Source organism: Jaculus jaculus, chromosome X, assembly GCF_020740685.1.
Source record: "Jaculus jaculus isolate mJacJac1 chromosome X, mJacJac1.mat.Y.cur, whole genome shotgun sequence".
Lineage (NCBI taxonomy): Eukaryota > Metazoa > Chordata > Mammalia > Rodentia > Dipodidae > Jaculus > Jaculus jaculus.
Window position 1 is genome coordinate 57988232 of NC_059125.1, and position 24465 is coordinate 58012696.

The 24465-nt window shown below is 38.2% G+C and overlaps 1 protein-coding gene, 1 non-coding gene and 1 pseudogene across 4 annotated transcripts in view; all 3 read left to right on the forward strand.

Annotated features, from left to right (window-relative positions):
- Zc3h12b (zinc finger CCCH-type containing 12B) overlaps positions 1–24465 on the forward strand; it is a 280839-nt gene that overhangs the window by 171455 nt on the left and 84919 nt on the right. The gene's annotated exons all lie outside the window — the stretch shown is intronic.
- On the forward strand, positions 2998–7678 carry LOC101605530 (annotated as a pseudogene).
- On the forward strand, positions 15858–15961 carry LOC123456879. The gene has a single exon (XR_006634751.1). It is a non-coding gene; the product is annotated as a U6 spliceosomal RNA (small nuclear RNA).

Genomic DNA, 24465 nt, shown 5'->3' on the forward strand with positions numbered 1-24465 from the left:
ATTGAAGGGACCCTTTGAACTAAAGAGAAGGAAAAGCATACACATGAGACCATAGGAAAGAATAAGCCATGATTGAATAATAATTCAAGACAGTCAAAGAAAACACAAGTGCTAAAATCTTAAAAAAGAATGGTAGGAATAATAACTGCCATTCAATAATAACTCTTTAAAGTTTTTTTAAATTTTATTTGCAAGCAGAGAGAGAAGGAGAATGGGTATTTCTGGGCCACTGCAGTAACTTCATATGCATGTGCCATTTTGTGCATCTGGCTTTACATGGGTACTTGGGAATCAGATCCAGGCCATTAGACTTTTCAAGCAACATCTTTAACCTCTCAGTCATCTTTCCCACCCTCAAAAAATAACTTTTAATGTGAGAGGTCTTAATGTCCAACCAAACGACACAGATTTTCAGACTACCTTCAAAAGCAGGATCATTCTTTTTGTTGCCTTCAAGCAACTAACCTCTCCATAAAAGGCAGAAACTTGACTGAATAGATGGCTCTGCAATTTAGGTGCTTGCCTACAAAGCCTGGTGGACTGGATTCAGTTCCCTAGTACCCACGAAAATCCAGACACACAAAGTGGCACAAGCATCTGGAGTTGTTTGCAGTGGCTAGAGGCCCTGGCATGCCCATTATCTCCCTCCCTTCCCTCCCCCATCTCTCTCTCTCTCTCTCTCTCTCTCTCTCTCTCTCTCTCTCTCTCTCCCTATTTCAAATAAATAAATAAAAATAATCAAAACTGACAGAAACTAAGACAGGCATGGTGGTGCATGCCTTTAATCCCAGGTCTTGGGAGGCAGAGGTAGGATGATCACCATGAGTTCAAGGCCACCCTGAGGCTGAGACTACATAGTGACTTCCAGGTCAGCCTGAGCTAGAGTAAGACCCTACCTTGGAAAACTAAAAAAAGAAAAAAAAATGAGAGAAACTACCTTCAGGTGAAAGGATGGAAAATAGTATTTCAAGCAAATGGGCCTAGGAACCAGCAGTTGTTGCTGTTTGAATGTCTGGCAGGATATACTTCAAACCAACATTAGGAAGAAGAGATAAAGAAAGTCATTTGAAAGCTATATATATAACTCAGTGGTTAAAGGTGCTTGTTTACAAAGAAAGTCACTTTATATTAATTAAATGAACAACCCAACAAGAGGACATTTCAATTCTAAACATATATGTACCAAACTTTGGTGTACCCAATTTCATTAAACAAACAATAGTAGGTGTAAAGTCACAAAGTCATCCAAGTACAATAGTACTGGGTGACTTCAGTATCCCACTCTCACCAAGTGATCAGTCATTGTAGCAAAAATAACTAGAGAAGCATCTGGATTAAATGACATCATAGAACAAATGGTCCTAACAGAAATTTACAGAACATCCCATCCTAATGCTGCAGAGTCCACTCTTCAGTAGCACATAGTACTTTTGCTAAAATAGATTATATTGAAAAACTTTAAAAATACAGGAAAACTGAAATTATTTATTTATTTATTTATTTATTTATTTATTTTTGGTTTTTTGAGGTAGGATTTCCTACCTCTGCCTCCCGAGTGCTGGTATTAAAGGCGTGTGCCACCACGCCTGGCTGAAATAATTTCTTATACTCTATTAGATCACGATAAGATTAAACTACATATAAATAGCAAACAAGACTGTAGAACAACATAAACTCATGGGAAATAAAAAAATATATATATTACTGAGGACTGGTGAGATGGCTCAGCAATTAAGATACTTGCCTTAAAAGCCTAATGACCTGGGCACAATTCTTAATTTCCCATATAAAGCCAGATGCACAAAGTGGTGCATGAATCTGGAGTTCGATTGCAGTGATGGAGACTCTGGATTGCCCATTCTCTCTCTCTCTCTCTCTCTCTCTCTCCCTCTCTCTCTCTCTCTCTCTCTCTGTGTGTGTGTGTGTGTGTGTGTCTCATTTCTGTCTTTCTCTGATTATAAATAAATAATATTTGTTTATAAATACATTACTGAGTGATGAATGGATCAGTGAAAAATCAAGAAGGAAATCAATAAATTCCTAGAATCAAGTGAGAATGAAATGCCAGACATGGTGGCACACACCTATAATATTAGCACTTGAAAAGCCAAGGTAGGAGAATTGCTATGAGTTTGAGGACACCCTGAGACTATGAGTGAATTCCAGGTCAGTCTGGGCTAGAGCAAGAACTTACCTTGAAAAACTAAAGAGAGAGAGAGAGAGAGGAGAGACCCAAATTAATAAAATTAGAGATGAGGTGGGTACCTTTATAGCAGATAAGACTCAGAAAATTATAATGACATACCTTAAAAATATATACCCCAAATTGTCTTTGTGTTTTGATCTTTTGTTTCTGAAACACTCAAAACACTTTACAAAGTGCTAGGTGGGTAATAACGATTCAACTTGTTTGCTAAATGAATATTCATTTAAATCTGTACAGTTTCAAAGGTTTACTTATACAAAGAGTGTACATACTTTCAAATAATTTAAAATGCTTTATATTATTTGGCTAGGAATTTCTGTTTTTAAGAAATGAATTAATATATATATATACCTACCCCATAAATTGGTGGCATAGGAGCCACACCAAAGCAGCCTAACAAGGGATTTAAGGAAAACCACAGCAAAATACACTCTTCTTCTGAAAAGTGGAGATGTATAGGTTTTTATTAGCCAACAATTAGAATCAGGAAAGACCAAGGTCCACCAGAAAGGAGGGAAAGAGCCAGAATTTTGCTGAAGCACTAGTAACCCTGATCCACGCAATCTGCACACCTGCCTGGCGGCATCTGCCCAGCGCTGAGCTGCAGGAGCCGAGACCAAACAAGGAGATTTTCCAACCTCATCAGCCTCCTTGCAAAGTCAAGAAACCTGAAGGGGAGACAGTGGAGATCACCTAAGGAGCTGCTGAAAGAGATACAGGTAGGACTAACTGAGCAGTTCCACTACAACTCCAGGCTTCCTGCACTCTCCCATTGCCCAACCATGAGAACCATGAACCTCCAGACAACACATTCAGCCCTCAGCGGCAGGGCATCCAGCACAGCTGATCAGAACACCAGCTCCACAATACAACATGGAGGGACCAAGGTGGGCACTCAGCATTAGTGAGATTGGAAGCCACCCTAAAAGGTAACAAGGCTGACTGACCAAAAACCAGATGCATAGGCCTGCACTGAAAGTGCTAATCTCTCTTTCCATGTCAGGGCAGGTTATGGGATACATATTCTTGGTTGGCTTTACCATTCTCAATTAAGCTATATTTGGGGGTTGACTTATTGTTGCCTTTTATGCTTTCAGATTTATAAGGCCTTTGTCTTTTGCTTCTGTCATTATTGGGGGCAGGGTCTGATTCAGATACAGGCTGATCTGGAACCCAATTCAGAACAGAAATCTCAACCTCCCAGTTGACAGGATTAAAGATGTAGAGCAACACATACCCTGAAGGATTTTGGCTTTATAAGGCTATTTGTTTTAATCCTCACAGTTGCATACACTGTGCTGGGTTTTATTGACTGTGTATATTGCTCAGTTGAAATTTAAAATTTACCAGTAAATTGTTCCAACTAGCCCACTACAATGCTTAAATAGCAGGCAAACTCAACACCTAAGATTACTTCTGAAGTGAGAGTTTGGTACAAGAGCTACACTTGGCACCTTAACCTCATATTCTGAAGGTATATAAAGTTGGATCTCTACATCTAAGAAAACTGTGGAAAAATAGAAAATCCAAGCATCAAATCAACTCAGGGTGCAAAAGTTACTACATTATAATACAAGAAACACAAAGAATCAAGGTAACCCCATTTAAAATTATAAATCCATCAGAAATGACCCACAATAAAACTGTTTTAGACGAAATGCCTGACAAAAATTTCAAAAAAACAATTCCATCTACACTCAAAGAAATCAAAGGAATCAAAGAAGAAAGCAACGGAATTAAAGAAGAAAACACACTCCTGAAAGAGATCACAGGAAACAAGGTTAATGAAATAAGGAGGTCATTATAAGACATGAGTAAGGAAATAGAAATACTGAAAGAAAAAAAAAAACTATGCAGCAATTCTAGCACTGAAAAGCACAGTCAGTCAAATAAAATAACACTGTGGAAAGTCTCACCAGTATAATGGATGAAGTAGAGAACAGAATATCTAAACTACAAGACCAGGTGGCAGACCTAATACAGTCCAAGAAACAGAAAGAGATAAGCTAATAGGAAGGTATGAATGGGAATTTCAAGATATTCAAGACACTATGAAAAGATCAAACATAAGAATTCAGGGTAGAGTATGAAGAGAAGAATTTCACTTCAAATGCATAGTAGGTGTTTTCAACCAAATTATAGAAAAAAAAAAATCCCAAATTGGGAAAGAAATTCCAATGCAGATACAAGCTTTTAGAACACCAAAAAGACAAAACCTGGAAAGAAACTCTTCTTGTCATGTTATAATTAAACGAATAAACACGCAAACCAAACAAAATATATTGAAAGCTGTTACAAAGACAAAGCAAGTCACCTACAAAGGCAAGCCCATCAGAATAATAGCAGATTACTCAACACAAACTTTAAAAGCCAGAAGGGCATCGAATGATGTATTCCAAGTTCTGAAAAGATAACAACTGTCAACCAAGATTACTTTATCCTAAAAATCCACCTATCCTAATTGATGTAGAAATAAGAACATTACACAACAAAAAACAAGCTAAAGGAATTTATGACAACTACTCCAGCTCTAAAGAAAATACTTGAAGGAATCCTTCACTCTGAGGAGAAAGGAAAACACACATGAGGAAATAGTAAAACATACTCAAATAACAGCTAAAACAAGTGAGTAAAGGGAAAACAAGAAACACTACAAAACAAGAAGAATGGAGAGAATAAATACATACCTTTCAATAATAACAGCAATGGCCTCAATGCCCCAACCAAAAGACACAGGCTTGAAGACTGGGTTAAAAGGCAGGATCTTGACATTTGTTGCCTCCAGGAAGCTTGTCACTCAATAAAACATAGACACTGTCTTAGGGTGAAAGGAAGGAAAGCGGTATTTCAAGCAAATGGCCCAAAGAAATAAGCAGGGGTTGTTGTCCTAATATCTGACAGGATAGGCTTCAAACCAACTTTAGTGAGGAGAGATAAAGAAGGTCACCTTATACTGATTAAAGGAACACTCCCACAGGAGGACATTACAATTCTAAACATATATGCACCTAACATGACAGCTCCCAGTTTCATCAAACAAACACTATTAGACTTAAGGTAACAAGTAACACCAAACACAATTGTAAGGGATGACTTCAATACCCTAATCTCATCAATTGACAGGTCATTCCAGCAAAAAGTAAACAGAGTCACATCTGGATTAAATGATGTCATGGCACAAAAGGACCTAGCAGATATCTATAGAACAACCCACCCAAATGCTTCAGAGTATACTTTTTTTTTTTCTCATCAGCATATGGAACACGCTCTAAAATAGACCATATATTAGGACACAAATCAAATCTTAACAAATACAGGAAAATTGAAATAATCCCTTGTACAATGTGATTAAACTTCAAATCAGCAATAACAAAAACTATTGAGCATACAGAAATTCATGGAGACTAAACAGTACACTATTGAATGAGTAATTGAAATCAAAATGGAAAACAATAAACTCATAGAATCAAATGATGATGAGAATACAACATACCAAAACCTTTGGTCCTGAGATGGAAATTTATAGCTCTAAGTGCCTATATTAAGAAATTAGAGAGTGCTCTTGATGGCTTTCAGAAAGTGCTGGTGTGGCTGGAGCACACTGTGGGAAAGGTGTAAGAGATGGTCCCAGGTCACCAGGAAAGGAGGGAAGGCCATGTAAGCCATAAGGAGGAAAGCTGAGCATTGAGGATTTCACGGCATATGGTGGTGTATTTGGAAACAAGCAGGACAGCGCCTTTTCTAACCTGGAGAATGCCCTGGACCTGGCCCCCTCCTCGCTGGTGCTTCCTGCTGTGGACTGGTATGCAGTCAGCACTCTGACCATCTACCTGCAGGAGAAGCTTGGGGCCAGTCCCTTGCATGTGGACCTGGCCACCCTCCAGGAGCTAAAGCTCAGTGCTACCCTCCCTGCCCTGCTGCTCATCCACCTGCCCTACACAGCCAGCTCCGGACTGATGGCGCCTAGAGAAGTTCTCACAGGAAATGATGAGGTCATTGGGCAGGTATTGAGCACACTCAAGTCTGAAGATGTCCCTTACACAGCAGCTCTTACAGCAGTCCGCCCCTCCAGGGTGACCCGTGATGTAGCCATGGTGGCCGGGGGTCTAGGTCGCCAGCTGCTTCAAAAACAGGTGGCATCACCTGTGATCTATCCTCCTGTGAGTTACAATGACACTGTTCCACTCATCCAGTTCTGGGCACAAAACTTCTCTGTGGCATACAAGGACCAGTGGGAACACTTGACCTCCCACACCTTTGGGGTACAGACACTCAACATGACTGGCTCTTTCTGGAATGACTCCTTTGCCAGGCTCTCGCTGACCTATGAACAGCTCTTTGGTACCACGGTAACATTCAAGTTTATTCTTGCTAACCGCTTCTACCCAGTGTCTGCGAGATACTGGTTTACTATGGAGAGCTTCGAAATCCACAGCAATGGCTCTGTTGTCTACTTCAATGCTTCCCAAGTTACAGGGCCCAGCATCTACTCCTTCCACTGTGAGTACGTCAGCACTCTTACCAAGAAAGGCAATCTCCTTGTGAGATGCAGCCCTCCCTTTGGCAGATAACTCTTCATGACTTCCAGATCCAGGCCTTCAATGTGACAGGTGAGCAGTTCTCCTATGCCAGTGACTGTGCCGGCTTCTCCCCTGGCATCTGGATGGGACTGCTTACCTCCCTCTTCATGCTGTTCGTCTTTACCTATGGCCTGCACATGATCCTCAGCCTCAAGACTATGGATCGCTTTGATGACCATAAGGGCTCCTCCATCTCCTTGACCCAGATTGTGTGACCTGTGTCCGAGTGGGATTGAGGACATGCTAGTGTCCGGTTGTCACATTCCCACCTCGTGACACATTGGACCAAAGGGGTTTCCCCTCTTCCCACTATAGCATGAACCCCACACTCCCCTCAGCCTGTCTTGCTGCTTCTTCAACCTGCTGAGGGGCTTTCCTGGGGCTAATCCCCTTCTCTACCAACAAGGTGTATATATTCTTCATAGACATTAGACAGATCTTCCAGGCTCAGTCATTGTGAGGGGGAAGGGACATTAGTTCTAGGGTCCCCTCTCTCACTTTCTCCTTATTTATTCTTGTCCCTCCACCATCATCCCTCGCTGTTTATAGTACTTTTGTGTATTAAATACTCCTTCCTCAAGCTTTATGGAACTCTCTACAACAGCCATGGATTTGAGGCTCGCTGAGTTTGAGTGTGTGAAAATACTACTTAACTGTACCCAGCTTGGTGCTCATGTTGTTTTTGTTGTTGTTGTTGTTTTGTTTTTTGGTGATGTGCTAAGAATAAGTAGGACACTGCGTTTTATTTCTATGACCTGAAAAGGAAGGGACTTCCACAACAGGTGGGCAGGGTGTGCTCACTGGGTTCTGTCGTGTCCCCAGTAGGAATGCCTGGCAGGAACCTGGAGTGACCTGTTGTTCCTTACTAATAAAATAAAGACGGGTTTCCATGCAAAAAAAAGAAAAGAAAAGAAATTAGAGTTCACAAGTAAATGATTTAATACTTTACCATAAGGCCTTGGAGAAAGTAGAACAAGGCAAATAACAAATCAGTATACAGGGCTGGGGAGATGGCCTAGCGGTTAATTGCTTGCCTTTGAAGCCTAAGGACCTCAGTTCGAGGCTTGATTCCCCAGGACCCACGTTAGCCAGATGCACAAGGGGGCGCATGTGTCTGGAGTTCGTTTGCAGAGGCTGGAAGCCCTGGCGTGCCCATTCTCTCTCTCTCTCCCCCACCTTTCTGTCTGTAACTCTCAAATAAATGCATAAAAATAAACAAAAAAAATTTTAAAAAATCAGTATACAGAAAGAAATAATAAAGATTGGAGCAGAAATTAATGAAATAGAAATCAGAAAAACAATCCAAAGAATCAATGAAACAAAGAGTTGGCTCTGTGAAAGGTTAAACAAGACTTATAATCCTTTAGCAAATCTGACCACAAGAGAGAAGAGACAAAAAAAAATAATAAAATTAGAGATGAAAAAGGTACCATTACAACAGATACCAAAGAAATTCAGAAAATCATAAGGACATACCTTAAGAATATATATGCTTCTAAGTTTGAAAATCTGAAAGAACTTGATGATTTCCTTGATTCATATGACCTACCAAAATTAAATCTAATCCTAATATCTGACAAGGTAGACTTCAGTCCAACATTAGTTAAGAAACATAAGAAAGGTCACTATATATTGATTAAAGGCACCCTCCAACAGGAGGACATTACAATCCTAAACATACATACACCTAACATGGGGGCCCCCAGATTCATCAAACAAAAGCTATTAGAACTAAGGTCACAAATAACACCAAACACAGTGGTAGTGGGTGACTTCAACACCCCACTCTCATCAATTGACAAGTCATCCTGGGAAAAAATAAACAGAGAGGCATCTGGACTAAATGAAGTCATAGAAGGAATGGACCTAACAGATATCTACAGGACATTTCATCCAAATGCTGATGAATATACATTATTTTCAGCAGCACATGAAACATTTTCTAAAATAGACCATATATTAGGACACAAAGCAAATCTTCACAAATACAGGAAAATTAAAATAATTCCTTGCATTCTATCTGACCACAATAGAATCAAACTATAAATCAATAGCAACAAAGGCTATAGAGCATACACAAAATCATGAAAAATAAACAACACACTACTAAATGATGAATGGGTCAGTGGAGAAATCAAGAAGGAAATCAAAAAATTTATAGAGTCAAATGATAATGAGAACACAACATACCAAAATCTCTGGGACACAATGAACGCAGTCCTAAGAGGTAAATTTATAGCTTTAATTTATTTATAACTTTTTTATATTAAGAAATTAGAAAAGTCACAAGTAAACGACCTAATGCTTCACCTTAAAGCCTTGGAAAAAGAAGAACAAGGCAAACCAAAAATCAGTAGATGGGAAGAAATAATAAAGATTAGGGCAGAAATTAATGAAACAGAAACAAACCACAAAAAATCCAAAGAATCAATGAAGTGAAGAGTTGGTTCTTTGAAAGGATAAAGAAGATTGATAAACCCTTAGCAAATCTGACCAAAAGAAAGAGAGAAGAGACACAAATTAATAAAATTAGAGATGAAAAAGGTAACGTCACAACAGATGACAGAGAAATTCAAAAAATCATAGGGACATACTATGAAAGCATATACTCCACAAAGTATGAAAATCTGAATGAAATGAATGATTTCCTTAATTTAGATGACCTACATAAATTAAATCACGATGAGATTAATCAATTAAATAGACCTATAACAAGCAAAAACCTCCCAACTAAAACAAAGTCCAGGCCCAGATGGATTCACTGCTGAATTTTACCAGACCTTCAGGGAAGAACTAACACCCTTGCTTCTTAAGCTTTTCCATAAACTCGCAAAAGAAGGAATCCTAACAAATTCCTTCTATGAAGCCAGCATCACCCTGATACCAAAACCAGGCAAAGATAGAACCAAAAAAGAAAATTACAGACCAATCTCCCTCATGAACATAGATGCAAAAATTCTCAACAAAATATTGGCAAACAGAATACCAGAAGATATCAGAAAGATCATTCACCCTGACCAAGTAGGCTTTATCCCTGAGATGCAGGGATGGTTCAACATATGCAAATCGATAAATATAATACATTATATAAATGGACTGAAGGACAAAATCATATGATCATGTCATTAGACGCAGAGAAAGCCTTTGACAAAATCCAACATCCCTTCATGATAAAAGTCCTACAGAGACTGGGAATAGAAGGAACATATCTCAATATAATAAAGGCTATTTATGACAAACCTACAGCCAACATATTACTAAATGGGGAAAAACTGGAAGCTTTTCCACTAAAATCAGGAACAAGACAAGGGTGTCCACTGTCCCCACTTTTATTTAATAGAGTACTGGAAGTCTTAGCCATAGCAATAAGGCAAGAGACACACATAAAAGGGATACACATTGGAAAGGAAGAAATCAAGTTATTTGCAGATGACATGATTCATATAAAGGACCCTAAAGAATCTACCAGCAAACTGTTAGAGCTGATAAACACCTACAGCATGTAGCAGGATACAAAATAAATACACAGAAATCAGTAGCATTCCTATATGCTAACAACAAACATACAAACATACAGAGGATGAAATCAGAGAATCACTCCAATTCACAATTGCATGAGAGAAAATAAAGTACCTTGTTATAAACCTAACCAAGGAAGTAAAGAATCTCTACAATGAAAACTATAAAATACTCAAGCAAGAACTTACAGAAGACACTAGGAAATGGAAAAACATCCCTTGCATGTAGCAGGATATAAAATAAATACACAGAATTCAGTAGCATTCCTATATGCTAACAACAAACATACAGAGGATGAAATCAGAGAATCACTCCAATTCACAATTGCATCAGAGAAAATAAAGTACCTTATTATAAACCTAACCAAGGAAGTAAAGGATCTCTACAATGAAAACTATAAAACACTCAAGCAAGAACTTACAGAAGACACTAGGTAATGGAAAAACATCCCTTGTGGATTGGAAGAATCAATATTTTGAAAACACCAATCTTACCAAAAGCAATCTACACATTGAATGCAATCCCCATCAAAATTCCAAAGGCATTCTTCACGGAAATAGAAAAAAAACAATCCAAAAATTCATTTGGAATCACAAAAACCCCGAATATCTAAAATAATAATGAGCAACAAAAGTAAGTCAGGAGATATCACCACACCTGATGTGAACCTATACTATAGAGCCATTGTAACAAAAACAGCATGGTACTGGCACAAAATCAGATATGTAGATCAATGGAACAGAATGGAGGACCCACATATAAGTCCAGGTAGGTGTAGCCACCTGATATTCGATAAAAATGCCAAAAATACTCATTGGAGAAAAGACAGCCTCTTCAGAAAATGGTGCTGGGAAAACTGGATATGTACCTGTAGAAGAATGAAAATAAGGGCCGGGCGTGGTGGCACACGCCTTTAACCCCAGCACTCGGGAGGCAGAGGTAGGAGGATTGCCATGAGTTCAAGGCCACCCTGAGACTACAGAGTTAATTCCAGGTCAGCCTGGACCAGAGTGAGACCCTACCTCGAAAAACCAAAAAAAAAAAAAAAAAAAAAGAATGAAAATAGATTCTTCTCTCTCTCCATGCACAAGAATTAAATCCAAATGGACTAAAGACCTTAACACCAGACCTGAAACTCTGAAATTGCTAGAGGAAAAAGTAGGGGAAACCCTTCAACATACTGGTCTTGGCAAAGACTTTCTGAATATAACCCCAATTGCTTAGGCAATAAAACCACAGATTAACCACTGGGACCTCATGAAATTACAAAGATTTTATACTGCAAAGGACACAGTGAAAAAAGCAAAGAGGTAGCCTACAGAATGGGAAGAAATCTTTGCCAGCTATATATCTGATAGATATATCTGATATCTAGATAAGATATAATAATAAGAAGTCAAACAAGCCAATTAAAAAATGGGCTATGGAGCTAAATGGAGAGTTCTCAAAAGAAGAAATACAGATGGCATATAAGCATCTAAATTACGTCACTAGTCATCAGGGAAATGCAGATTAAAACTACATTGAGATTCCATCTCACTCCTGTCAGATTGGCTACCATCATGAAAACAAATGATTATAAATGCTGGCGGGAATGTGGAAAAAGAGGAACCCCTCTACACTGCTGTTGGGAATGCAATCTGGTCCAGCCATTGTGGAAATCAGTGTGGAGGTTCCTAAGACAGCTAAAAATTGATCTACCATAGGACCTAGCTATAGTACTCCTAGGCATTTGTCCTAAGGACTCATCTCATTTCCTTAGAAGTACATGCTCAACCATGTTTATTGCTCAATTCACAATTGCTGGGAAATGGAACCAGCCTAGATGTCCCTCAACTGATGAGTGGATAATGAAGATGTGGCACATTTATACAATGGAATTCTACTCAGCAAAAATTCTCAACAAAATGTTGGCAAAACGAATACAAGAATATATCAGAAAGATTATTCACCCTCACCAAGTAGGCTTTATCCAAGAGATGTGGGGATGTTTAAACATACACATATCAATGAATGTAATAAACTATATAACTGGACTGAAGGACACAAATCACATGATCATCTCATTAGATGCAGAAAAGGCATTCGAGGAAGAAATACGAATGGCATATAAGCATTTAAAAAAATGTTCTACACCACTAGTCATCAGGGAAATGCAGATTAAAACTACATTGAGATTCCATCTCACTCCTGTCAGATTGGCCACCATCATGAAAGCAAATGATCATAAATGTTGGCGGGGATGTGGAAAAAGAGGAACCCTTCTACACTGCTGGTGAGAATGAAATCTGGTCCAGCCATTGTGGAAAACAGTATGGAGGTTCCTAAAACAGCTAAAGATTGATCTACCATATGACCCAGCTATAGCACTACTAGGCATATATCCAAAGGACTCATCTCATTTCCTTAGAAGTACGTGCTCAACCATGTTTATTGCTGCTCAATTTATAATAGCTGGGAAATGGAACCAGCCTAGATGTCCCTCAACTGATGAGTGGATCATGAAAATGTGGCACATTTATACAATGGAGTTCTACTCAGCAGTAAAGAAAAATGAAGTTATGAAATTTGCAGAAAAATTGATGGACCTGGAAAGGATTATACTAAATGAGGTAAACCAGGCCCAGAAAGCCAAGCGCCACATGTTCTCTCTCATATGTGGATCCTAGCTACAGATGATTGGGCTTCTGCATGAGAAGGAAAATACTTGGTAGCAGAGGCCAGTAAGTTAAAAAGGAGACATAAAGGGAAGAGAAAGGAAGGGAGGAGGGTACTAAATAGGTTGATATTGTATATATGTAATTACAATGACTGTAATGGGGAGGTAATATGATGGAGAATGGAATTTCAAAGGGGAAAGTGTGGGGGTGGGGAGGGAGGGAATTACCATGGGATATTTTTTTTATAATCATGGAAAATGTTAATGAAAATTTAAAAATTAAAAAATAAAGAAAAGGCATTCGAAAAAATCCAACATCCCTTCATGGTAAAAGTCCTACAGATACTGGCAATAGAAAGAACATATTTCAACATAATAAAAGCTACTTATGACAAATATAGAGCCAACATAATACTAAATGTGGAAAAATTTGAAGCTTTTCTTCTAAATTCAGGAACAACACAGGGGTGTTCACTGTCCCCACTTTTATTTACTATAGTTTTGGAAGTCTTAGCTATAGACATAAGGCAAGAGACACTCATAAAAAGGATGCATATTTGAAAGGATGAGATCAAATTTCATTATTTGAAGATGATATGATTCTATACATAAAGGACCATAAAGACTCTATCAGCAAATGGTTAGAGCTGATAAACACTTTTAGCAACGTAGCAGGATACAAAATAAACACAGAAATCAGTATCTTTCCTATATACTAACACCAAACATGCAGAGTTTAAAATCAGGGAATCTCTCCCATTTATAATTGCCTCAAAATAAATAAATAAATAAAGTGCCTTGGAATAAACGTAACCAAGGAAGTAAATGATCTCTACAATGAGAACTTTAAAACACTCAAGTGATAAATTGCAGAATACACTAGGAAATGTAAAGACATCCCTTGTTCTTGGATTGGAAGAATCAATATTGTGACAATATCAATCTTACCAAAAGCAATCTACACATTTAATGCAATCCCCATTAAAATTCCAATGGCATACTTCACAGAAATAGAAAAGGCAATCCTAAGATTCATTTGGAAGCACAAAAAAACCTTGAATAGCCAAAACAATTTTGAGCAACAAAAATAAGGCTGATGATATCACCATACTCGATTTTAACCTATATTGCAAAGCCATAGTAACAATACATTGCTGGGTGTGGTGGGGCATGCCTTTAATCCCAGCACTTGGGAGGCAGAGGTAAGAAGATTGTTATGAGTTTCAGGCCACCCTGAGGCTACATAGTGAATTCCAAGTCAGCCTGAGCTAGAGTGAGAAATTACCTTGAAACAACAACAACAAAAACAGCATGGTACAAAGACAGACAAGTAGATCAGTGGAACAGAATAGAGAACACAAATAGGCAGCTACAGCCATCTGATTTTTGACAAAAAAAAAAAGTCAAAATATTCACTGGAGAAAAGATGGCCTCTTCACAAGTGGTGCTGGGAAAACTGGATATCTATATGTGGAAGGATGAAAATAGATCCTTATCTTTCTCTACGCAAAAGAATCAAGTCCAAATGATGAGGGACCTTAATATCAGACCTGAAACTCAACTCTGAAATTGCTAGAGGAAGAGGTAGGGGAAACCCTCCAACATATTGGTATAGGGAATGACTTTCTGAATATAACCCCAATTGCTCAGGAAATAAGCCATTAATCAACTACTGGGCTCTCATTAAATTACAAAGCTTTTGGACAGTAAGGAACACTGTGAATAGAGCAAAGAGACAACCTACAGAATGGGAGGAAATCTTGGCCAGCTGTATATCTGACAGAGAATTAAGATCCAGAATACACAAATAACTCATAAAAAAAAAAATAAGAAATCAAACAACCCAATTTAAAAATGGGCTATAGAACTAAATAGAGGGTTCTCAAAAGAAGAAATACAGATGGCATATAAACATCTTTAAAAAGTGTTTTATATCTTTAGCCATTAGGGAAATGCAAATTAAAACTACTTTGAGATTCCACCTCTTTCCTGTCAGAATGGCTACCATCAAGAAAACAAATGACAATAAACGTTGGCAAGAATGTGGAAAGAGGAGAACCCTTCTACACTGTTGGTGGGAATGTAATCTGATACAGCCATTGTGGAAATCCATGTGGAGGTTCTTGAAACAGCTAAAAATAGATTTTCCATATGGTCAAGCTATAGTACTCCTAGGAATATATCCTAATGACTCTTCTCACTAACATAGAGATACTTGCACAACCATGTTTATTGCTGCTCTATTCACAGTAGCTAGGAAATGAAAATAGCCTAGATGTCCCTCAATAAATGGATGGTTAAAAAAGATGTGATACATTTGCACAATGGAGTTCTATTCAGCGGTAAGAAAATGAAAATTGCAGGAAAATGGGAGGATCTGGAAAGGATTACACTAAGTGAGGTAACCCAGGCCCATAAAGCCAAACATCACATGTTCTCTCTCATATGTGGATCCTAGCTACAAATGTTTAGACTTGTGTGTGTTCTAGAATGAAAAAATCGGTAGCAGAGGCCAGTAAGCTAGAAGAAGACTATAAGGGAGGAAGAAGGAAGGACTTTAAGGGATGGTATTGTATATTTGTACATAGCATAACAGATCTCAGAGTGTGGAATGGCCTAAGTGAGGACAGGGGAAGAGACTGAGTAAGAGAAGGGTGGAGAGAGGGTCAATGAAAATTCAATATATTCTGAATAAGACATAAGAAAGCCCACTTCTTTGGATAATGGCACATCCAGAAGCTAACATTATACTAAATGGGAAAAAAAAAAACTCAAAGCATTTCCACTAACATTATGATTAAGAAAGGAGTGTTCACTTTCTCCAATTTTACTTAATTCAACACTGAAAGTCTTAGCTACAGCAGTAAGACAAGAGGGACAAATTAAAGGGACATAGCTCACTTTGGCAGCAAATGTACTAAAATTGGAATGATACAGAAATTAGCATGGCCCCTGTGCAAGAATGACATGCAAATTTGTAAAGCATTCCGTATTTTTAAAAAAGGAGCACAAATAGGAAAGAAAGACATCAACTTATCATTATTGGCAGATATGATTCCATATATAAGGGACCATAAAGACTCTATAAAAAAAACTGTTAGAGCTTATAATTGTTTTCAGCAAAGTAGCAGAATACAAAGTTAACACATGGAAAACAGTAGCCTTCCTATGTACCAACTGTGCTGAGGATGAAACCAGGCAATCCCATTCACAATTGACTCAAGAAATAAATTGCAGGGCTGGAGAGATGGCTTAGCAGTTAAGGTGTTTGCCTACAAAGCCAAAGGACCCAGGTTCAGTTCCCCAGAACCCACTTAAGCAAGATGCACAAGGGGCACATGTGTCTGGAGCTCAGTTGAAGTATATAGGCCCTGGCGTGCCCATTCTCTCTCTTGTCTTTCTTTTCTCTATCTCTCTCTGCTTGCAAATAAATAAAAAATTATATAAAAAAGAAATAAAATGCATTGCAATACATCCAACTAAGGAAGTGACGGAACTCTACAAGGAAAACTTTAGAACACTCAAGAAATAAATTGATGAAGACAGTAGGAAACGGAATGACATCCCATGTTCTTGTATCAAAGAAACAATGCTGTGAAATGGCTATATTGCCAATAGTGATTTAATGCAATGCCTATGAAAATTTCAATGGGATTCTTACTGAAATAGAAAAAAATAAAACACAATCCTAAAATTAATTTGGAAGAACCAAAAACCTCGAGTAGCCAAAGCATTTCTGAGCAACAAAATCAAGGCTGGTGGTATCACCATACTTGATTTTAAGATATATTAAGTAACCATAGTAAACAACAGTTTTTGGTACAGTCACAAATGCAGACATGTATATCATATAAACTCAAGCAGCTAAAGCTGTCTAATGTTTGACAGAAGTCCCAAAATTACTTACTGTACAAAAGATATTATTGTGGAACTTCTCTGAAAAGATCACTTCAACATCAGCATGAGTGAAAGTACAGAAGTTTATTTACCCAGGGACCAAAGTTGTGATTGCTTCCGAAGTAACATTAGCCCTGAGCTGAGATGCCAAGGGGAGGAGCAAATAGAGCAGCTGGGTTTTACAGAAGCAAAATGTGGCAGTTAGTTGAGGTAGTTTGTGTGGTCTATATGACTTCAAAAACAATTTTTCAAACCATGCATATCAATCATTCCTGTAGTTGGGTTGCCCTAACCATGACCTCTATTTTATTTTATCTTACTCTAAACTGTCCTTTCCTCTTATTGCCTCTCTGGGCTCTTTCTGGACAGTTTTCTCTTTGGGATTTTTTTCATCTGCTGACAAAGATAAGTTCAGCTTATCAGCAGTTAACTCTTTCAGTAACTTAGTGAATCAGTTCAACTTTCAGCTTCTTTTCCACTACAATATCCTCTTTAACAAGTTGTGCTAGGAAAACTGGATATCTATATATAGAAGGATGAAAATCAATCCTTATTTTTATCCATGCACAAAATTGGCTCCAAATAGATCAAGGACCTTAATGTCAGACCTGAATGTAAGTGCTAGAGTAAAAAGTAGGGGGAAAACTTCAACATATAGACATAGACAAGGACTTTCTGAATAGAACTCCAATTGCTCGGAAATAAGACCACTAATCAACCATTGGGACTTCATGAAATAAAAAAGCTTTTTTAAAAATATATTTTTATTTTTATTTATTTATTTGACAGAGAAAGAGGGAGAAAGAGAGAGAGAGCAAATGAATGGACATGCCAGGGCCTCCAGCCACTGCAAACAAACTCCAGATGTGTGTGCTCCTTTGTGCATCTAGCTAGCATGGGTCCTAGGGAATTGAACCTGGGTCCTTTGGGTTTGCAGGCAAATACCTTAACTGTTAAGCCATCACTCCAGAAAATAAATTTAGAAACTTTTATATAGCAAAGGACACTGTGAATACAGCAAAGAGGCAGCCTACAGAGTGCAAGAAAATCTTTGCCAGCTGTATATCTGACAGAAAATTAATATCTAGGATATAGAAAGAAATTTAAAAAAACTAAAGAATGAGGGTTGAGGAATTGCTTAGTGGTTAAGGCATTTGCCTGCAAATATAAAGGACCCAGGTTCAATTCCCCAGGACCCATGCTAGCTAGATGCACAAAGGAGTGCACACATCTGGAGTTTGTTTGCAGTGGCTAGAGGCCCTGGAATGTCCATTCATTTGCTCCCTCCCTCTCCCTCTCTCTCTCTCTCTCTCTCCCTCCCTCCCTCCCTCTTTCTCTGTCAAATAAATAAATAAATAATAATAAAATATTAAGAACTAAAGAATGAAATATCAAACAACCCAATCAAAAATAGGCTATAGAACTGAAGAAAGTTATCAAAAATAAAAATAGCCAAAAAAATATCTTAAAATATGTTCTATATTCTTAGCCATCAGGAACATGCAAATTAAAACTCGAGATTCCATCTCATTCCAGTCAGAATGGCTATCATTAAGAAATCAAATGAGCCGGGCGTGGTGGCGCACGCCTTTAATCCCAGCACTTGGGAGGCAGAGGTAGGAGGATTACCATGAGTTCAAGGCCACCCTGAGATGACAGAGTTAATTCTAGGTCAGCCTTGACCAGAGAGAGACCCTACCTTGAAAAAAAAAAAAAATCAAATGAGGGGTGGAGGGATGGCTTAGCAGTTAAGGCATTTGCCTACAAAGCCAAAGGACCCAGGTTCAATTCCCCAGGACCCACATAAGCCAGATGCACAAGGAGGTACAGTGGCTGGAGGCCCTGGCACACCCATTCTCTCTCTCTCTGAAATAAATAAATAATAAAATTTTTAAATAAAGAAATCAAATGACAGCCGGGCATGGTGGTACACACCATTAATCCCAGCACTTGGGAGGCAAAGGTAGGAAGATCACTGTGAGATCAAGACCATCCTAAGACTACATAGTGAATTCCAGGTCAGTCTGGGCTAGAGTGAGACCCTACCTCGAAAAAACAAAATAAATAAATAAATAAATAAATAAATAAATAAAAGACTAACTTTGTTGTTGGTGGGGATATAACCTTGTACAGCCATTTTAGAAATCAGTGTTGAGGTTGCTGAGACAACTGAAAATAGATTTACCATATGACCAAGCTATACCATTACTTGGTATATACTCTAAGGACTTTATACAATTTTTTCGGAGGGGGGTGTTTCACTTTAGCCCAGGCTGACCTGGAATTAACTATGTAGTCTCAGGGTGGCATCAAATTCATGGCGATTCTCGTACCTCTGCCTCCCAAGGGCTGAGATTAAAGGCATGCACCACCATGCCATGCCCGACTGTATGATTGTTTTATAGTCAAATGCTGCTATGTTTTCATAGTGGGTTTATCTCTAGACAGTGACTGTTGTTGCAGTCAGTACTTAACTATTAGGGGAGGAATGGAGATACAGCTTGGTGTTCTGAATACCAGTCTAACAGAAGAAAATGTCAACCTCACTGAAAGCTAGTTCTTTCTGATTATTGCAGACACCTCCACTGCAAGAGGAAAGATACCTTGAATTAAAAACAATCAAATGATAAACTTGTTGCTTTTGTGTATTATGCCTGAAAGCTCTTTTTTTTTTAAAAAAAAAAAAAGTATTTTCATGGTTAAAAAAAAAATCAAATGAGGGGCTGGAGAGATGGCTTATCAGTTAAGCACTAGCCTGCGAAGCCCAAGGACCCCAGATTCCCCAGGACCCATATAAGTCAGATACACAGGGGGGCACATGCATCTGAAGTTCATTTGCAGTGGCTGGAGGCCCTGGTGCACCCATCTCTCTCCCTCTCTCTCTCTCTCTCTCTGTCTCTTTTTCTCTCTGTCACTCAAATAAATAAATAAAAATGAACAAAAAAATTAAAAAATAGAATTCCACAACAGCTTTAAAGAATAACAAAAGCTTTATTATTTTTTGATGCAATTGTGAAGGGAAATGATTCTCTGATTTCATTCTCTGTGTGTTTGTTGTTAGTATATAAGGCTACTCATTTCAGTGTGTTTATTTTGTATCCTGCTACATTGATATAAGTGTTTATAAGCTCTAGTAACTTTCTGGTAGAGACTTTAGGATCCTTTATTTATAGAATGATATCACCTGCAAATAATGATAGCTTGATTTCTTCCTTTACAATTTGTATCCTTTTTATGTGTGTCTCTTGCTTATTGCTATGGCTAAGACTACCAATACTATATTAAATAAAAGTGGGGACAATAGGAACCCTTATCTTATTCCTGATTTTAATTGAAAAGCTTCAAGTTTTTCTCCATTTATTATTATGCTGACTATAGTTTTGTCACAAATAGCCTTTATTATGTTGAGATATGTTCCTTCTATTCCCAGTTTCTATAGGACTTTTATCATGAAGGGATGTTGGATTTTGTCAAATGCTTTTTCTGCATCTGATGAGATGATCATGTGATTTTTGTTCTTCAGTCCATTTATATAGTGTATTATATTTATCAATTTGCGTTTGTTGAACCATCCGTGCATCTCTGGGATAAAGCCTACTTGGTTGAGGTGAATAATCTTTCTCATATACCCTTGTATTCTGTTTGCCAAGTTTTGTTTTGTTTTGTTTGAGGTAAGGTCTCACTCTAGCCCAAGTTTTCCTGGAATTCACTATGCAGTCACAGGGTGGCCTCAAACTCATGGTGATCCTCCTACCTCTGCCTCCTGAGTGCTGGATTAAAGGTGTGTGCCACCATGCCCGGGTGTTTGCCAATATTTTGTTGAGAATTTTTGCCTCTATGTTCATGAAGCAGATTGGTATGTAATTTTCTTTTTTTTGTTCTATCTTTGTCTGGTTTTGGTGTTGGGATGATGCTGACTTTGTATGAGGAGTTCAGTAGAATTCCTTCCTTTTCTAATTTATGGAAAAGTTTGAGAAGTATTGGTGATAGTTTTTACATGAAGGTCTCGTAAAATTCACCTGTGAATCCACCTGGGCCTGGACTTTTTTTAGTTGTTAGATATTTTTATAACTGCTTGTATCTCCATACTTGTGACTTGTCTATTTAAGTGGTTAATCTCATCTTGATTTAATTTTGGTAGGTCATATAAATCAAGGAAATCATCCATTTCTTTCAAATGTTCAAAGTTAGTGGAGTATATGTTCTTATAGGATGTCCCTATGATTTTTTAAAATTTCTCTGGTACCTCTTGTAATAGTGCCTTTTAATTTGTGTTTCTTCTCTCTTTCTATTGGTCAGATTTGCTAAGGATTTATCAGTCTTATTTATCCTTTCAAAGAATCAACTCTTTGTTTCATTACTGCTTTGGATTTTATTTTTGGTTTCTATGTTATTAATTTCTGCCCTAATCTTTATTATTTTTGCCTCAAAAAATAAAGTGCCTTGGAACAAACATAACCAAGGAAGTGAAGGATCTCTACAATGAAAACATTAAAAATCTTAAGATAGAGCCAGGCTTGGTGGTGCATGCCTTTAATGCTAGCACTCAGGAGGCAGAGATAGGAGGATTGCTGTGAGTTCGAGGCCACCCTGAGACTCCATAGTGAATTCCAGGTCAGCCTGGGCTAGAGTGATACCCTACCTCAAAACAACAACAACAACAAAAAAATCTCAAGACAAAAATTGCAGAATACAATAGGAAACGGAAAGACATCCCTTGTTCTTGGATTGAAAGAATCAATATTGTGAAAATGGCAATCTTACCAAAAGCAATCTACCCATTTAATGCAATCCCCATCAAAATCCCAATGGCATTTTTTCCTGGAAATAGAAAAAAAAAAACAATTCAAAAATTCATTTGGAAGCACAAAAAAGCTCAAGTATCTAAAATAATTTTGAGCAACAAAAATAAGGCTGGTGGTATCACCATACCTGATTTTAACCTATATTACAGAGCCATAGTAGAAAAACAAAACAGAATGGTACTGACATTAAAACAGACATGTAGATAGATCAGTGGAACAGAATAGAGGACCCAGATGTAAGTCCGCGTGGCTACAGCCATCTGATCTCAGACAAGAATGCCAAAAGTACTCATTGGAGAAAAGACAGCCTCTTCTGCAAATGGTGCTAGGAAAACTGGATATGTATCTGTAGAAAGATGAAAATAGATCCTTATCTCTGTCCATGCACAAGAATTAAGTCCATCTGGATCAAAAACCTTAATATCAGACCTGAAACTCTGAAACTGCTAGGGGAAAAAGTAGGGAAACCCTATAACATACTGGTCTTAGCAAAGACTTTCTGAATATAGCCCTAATTGCTCAGGAAATAAAACCACTGTACAAAGCTTTTGTACAGTAAAGGACACTGTGAACAGAGCAAAGAGACAACCTACAGAATGGGAGAAAATCTTTGCCAACTATACATCTGACAGAGGATTAATATCTAGGATATTAAAAGAACTCAAAAAGCTAAATGATAAGAAATCAAACAACCCAATTAAAAATGTGCTATGGAACTAAATAGGGAGTTCTCAAAAGAAGAAATACAGATGGCACATAAAAATCTAAAAAATGTTCTACAAGGCTGGAGAAATAGCTTAGCGGTTAAGGCACTTGCCTGTGAAGCTGAAGGACCCAGGTTCAATTCCCCAAGACCCACATAAGGCAGATGCACAAGGGGGTGCATGCATATGGAGTTGGTTTACAGTGGCTGGAGACCTTGGCACACCCATTCTCTCTACCTGCCTATCTCTCACAAATAAATAACAATAAAATATTTTTTTAAATGTTCTACATCCCTAGTCACCAAGGAAATGCAGATTAAAACTATATTAAGACTCCATCTTACTCCTGTCCAAAAGGCTACATCATGAAAACAAATGACCATAAATGCTGGTGAGAATGTGGAAAAAGAAGAACCCTTTTACACTGTTAGTGGGAATGTAATCTGGTCTAGCCATTGTGGAAATCAGTGTGGAAGTTCTTGAGACAGCTAAAAATAAATCTACCATATGACCTAGCTATAGCAGTCCTAGGCATATATCCTAAAGGTTCATCTCACTACCTTAAAGATACTTTCTCAACCATGTTTATTGACACTCTCTTCACAATAGCTATGAAATGGAACTAACCTAGATGGCCATCAACTGATGAATGGATAATGAATGTGTGGCACATTTACACAATGCAGTTTTACTGAGCAGTAAAGAAAAATGAAATTGTGAAATTTTCAGGGAAATGGATGGATCTGGAAAGAATTATACTTAATGAGGTATACCAGGCCCAGATATGCAAACATCACATGTTCTCTCTATGTGGATCTTAGCTACAAATGATTGGACTTCTATGTGAGTAGGAATAAAACTCAGTAGCAGAGGCCAGTAAGCTAGAAAGGGGACTTAAAGGGAATAGAAATGTAGGGAAGGGGGACTTAATAGGATAGTATTGTATATATGTAAATATAAAAACAGATTAATGGGTGTGAAAAGGCCTTTGTGAGGTCAGGGGAAGAGATTGAGTAAAGGAAAGGTGAGGGGAGGGCTAATAAAAATCTAAGAGGATATAAGCAAGTCATATGGAAACCTACTTTTTTGGACAATGGAACACCCAGAAGCCATAGATTGTTACTAGAAAATTTTCATTGGCAGGGATGGGATACCTTCCCATGAGTTGTTGGCCAGGGAGGTCACTGATACCCAAAACATTACAAACCATTGCTGAGGCTCTTATTTACCCACCAGGAATAGATGGTAAGAACTTACTTCTGAAGATTCTACATACTTGGACTGCAAGATCACTGAGAATTCCTTCTGGAGCTGAGCTCCTCCTTGTAGACCAGCTAACAGAAAGCTGGAAAAAGCTATGCTGCATGCAGTTCAATAGAAGAAAAAGAAATCACAAGTGGAGATGCTCAACAGTGGATACTGCAAGCCTTAAATTTGGCCAGCCCGGCCAAATGAGCCAACAGGTGCAAAAGTGGCATGCCTGTTGTGGAGGAAACCAACCACTCTCTAATTGGACCAGAGGCCAACTCCATGGGAGGAAATACATCCCTGATACTGAAAACCTACAACAGAGGTAGTCATGAGCCCTAAGGGTGTACATCTGCTGGTGTCTGGCTAAATGCATATACTCTGTTCAACAAACTGCCCAGTAAGCACCTCTCTTAATGTCCATACCTGCATATTAATGCTACTCTCTGGTTAGTGAAGTTTCTCGTTTCACATAGCAGTGACCTTGGAATGACTCAGAAGGCACCATGGTGCTGAGAAGAAGTAACAGAGGACTGCTCAACAATGAAATATCTCTATCAGAGCTTCGAAGGCTCAGGGTCCATTGCAGAAGAGGTGGCAGAAAGAATATAAGAGCCAAAGGAAGGGCAGGACTCCTTTCAATGTGCTCCTCCAGACACAAAATGGCCTGGATATCCATGACCTCACAGTGCCTGATACTACCTACACAAGACCATCATAATAGGAGGAAAAAATAATGACATCAAAATAACAGAGAGACTGATTGAGAGGGTAAGGAGTATGATGGAGAGTAGTGGAAAATGGGGGGCCAGAGGGAATTACTATGGGTTATTGTCAACAGTTACAG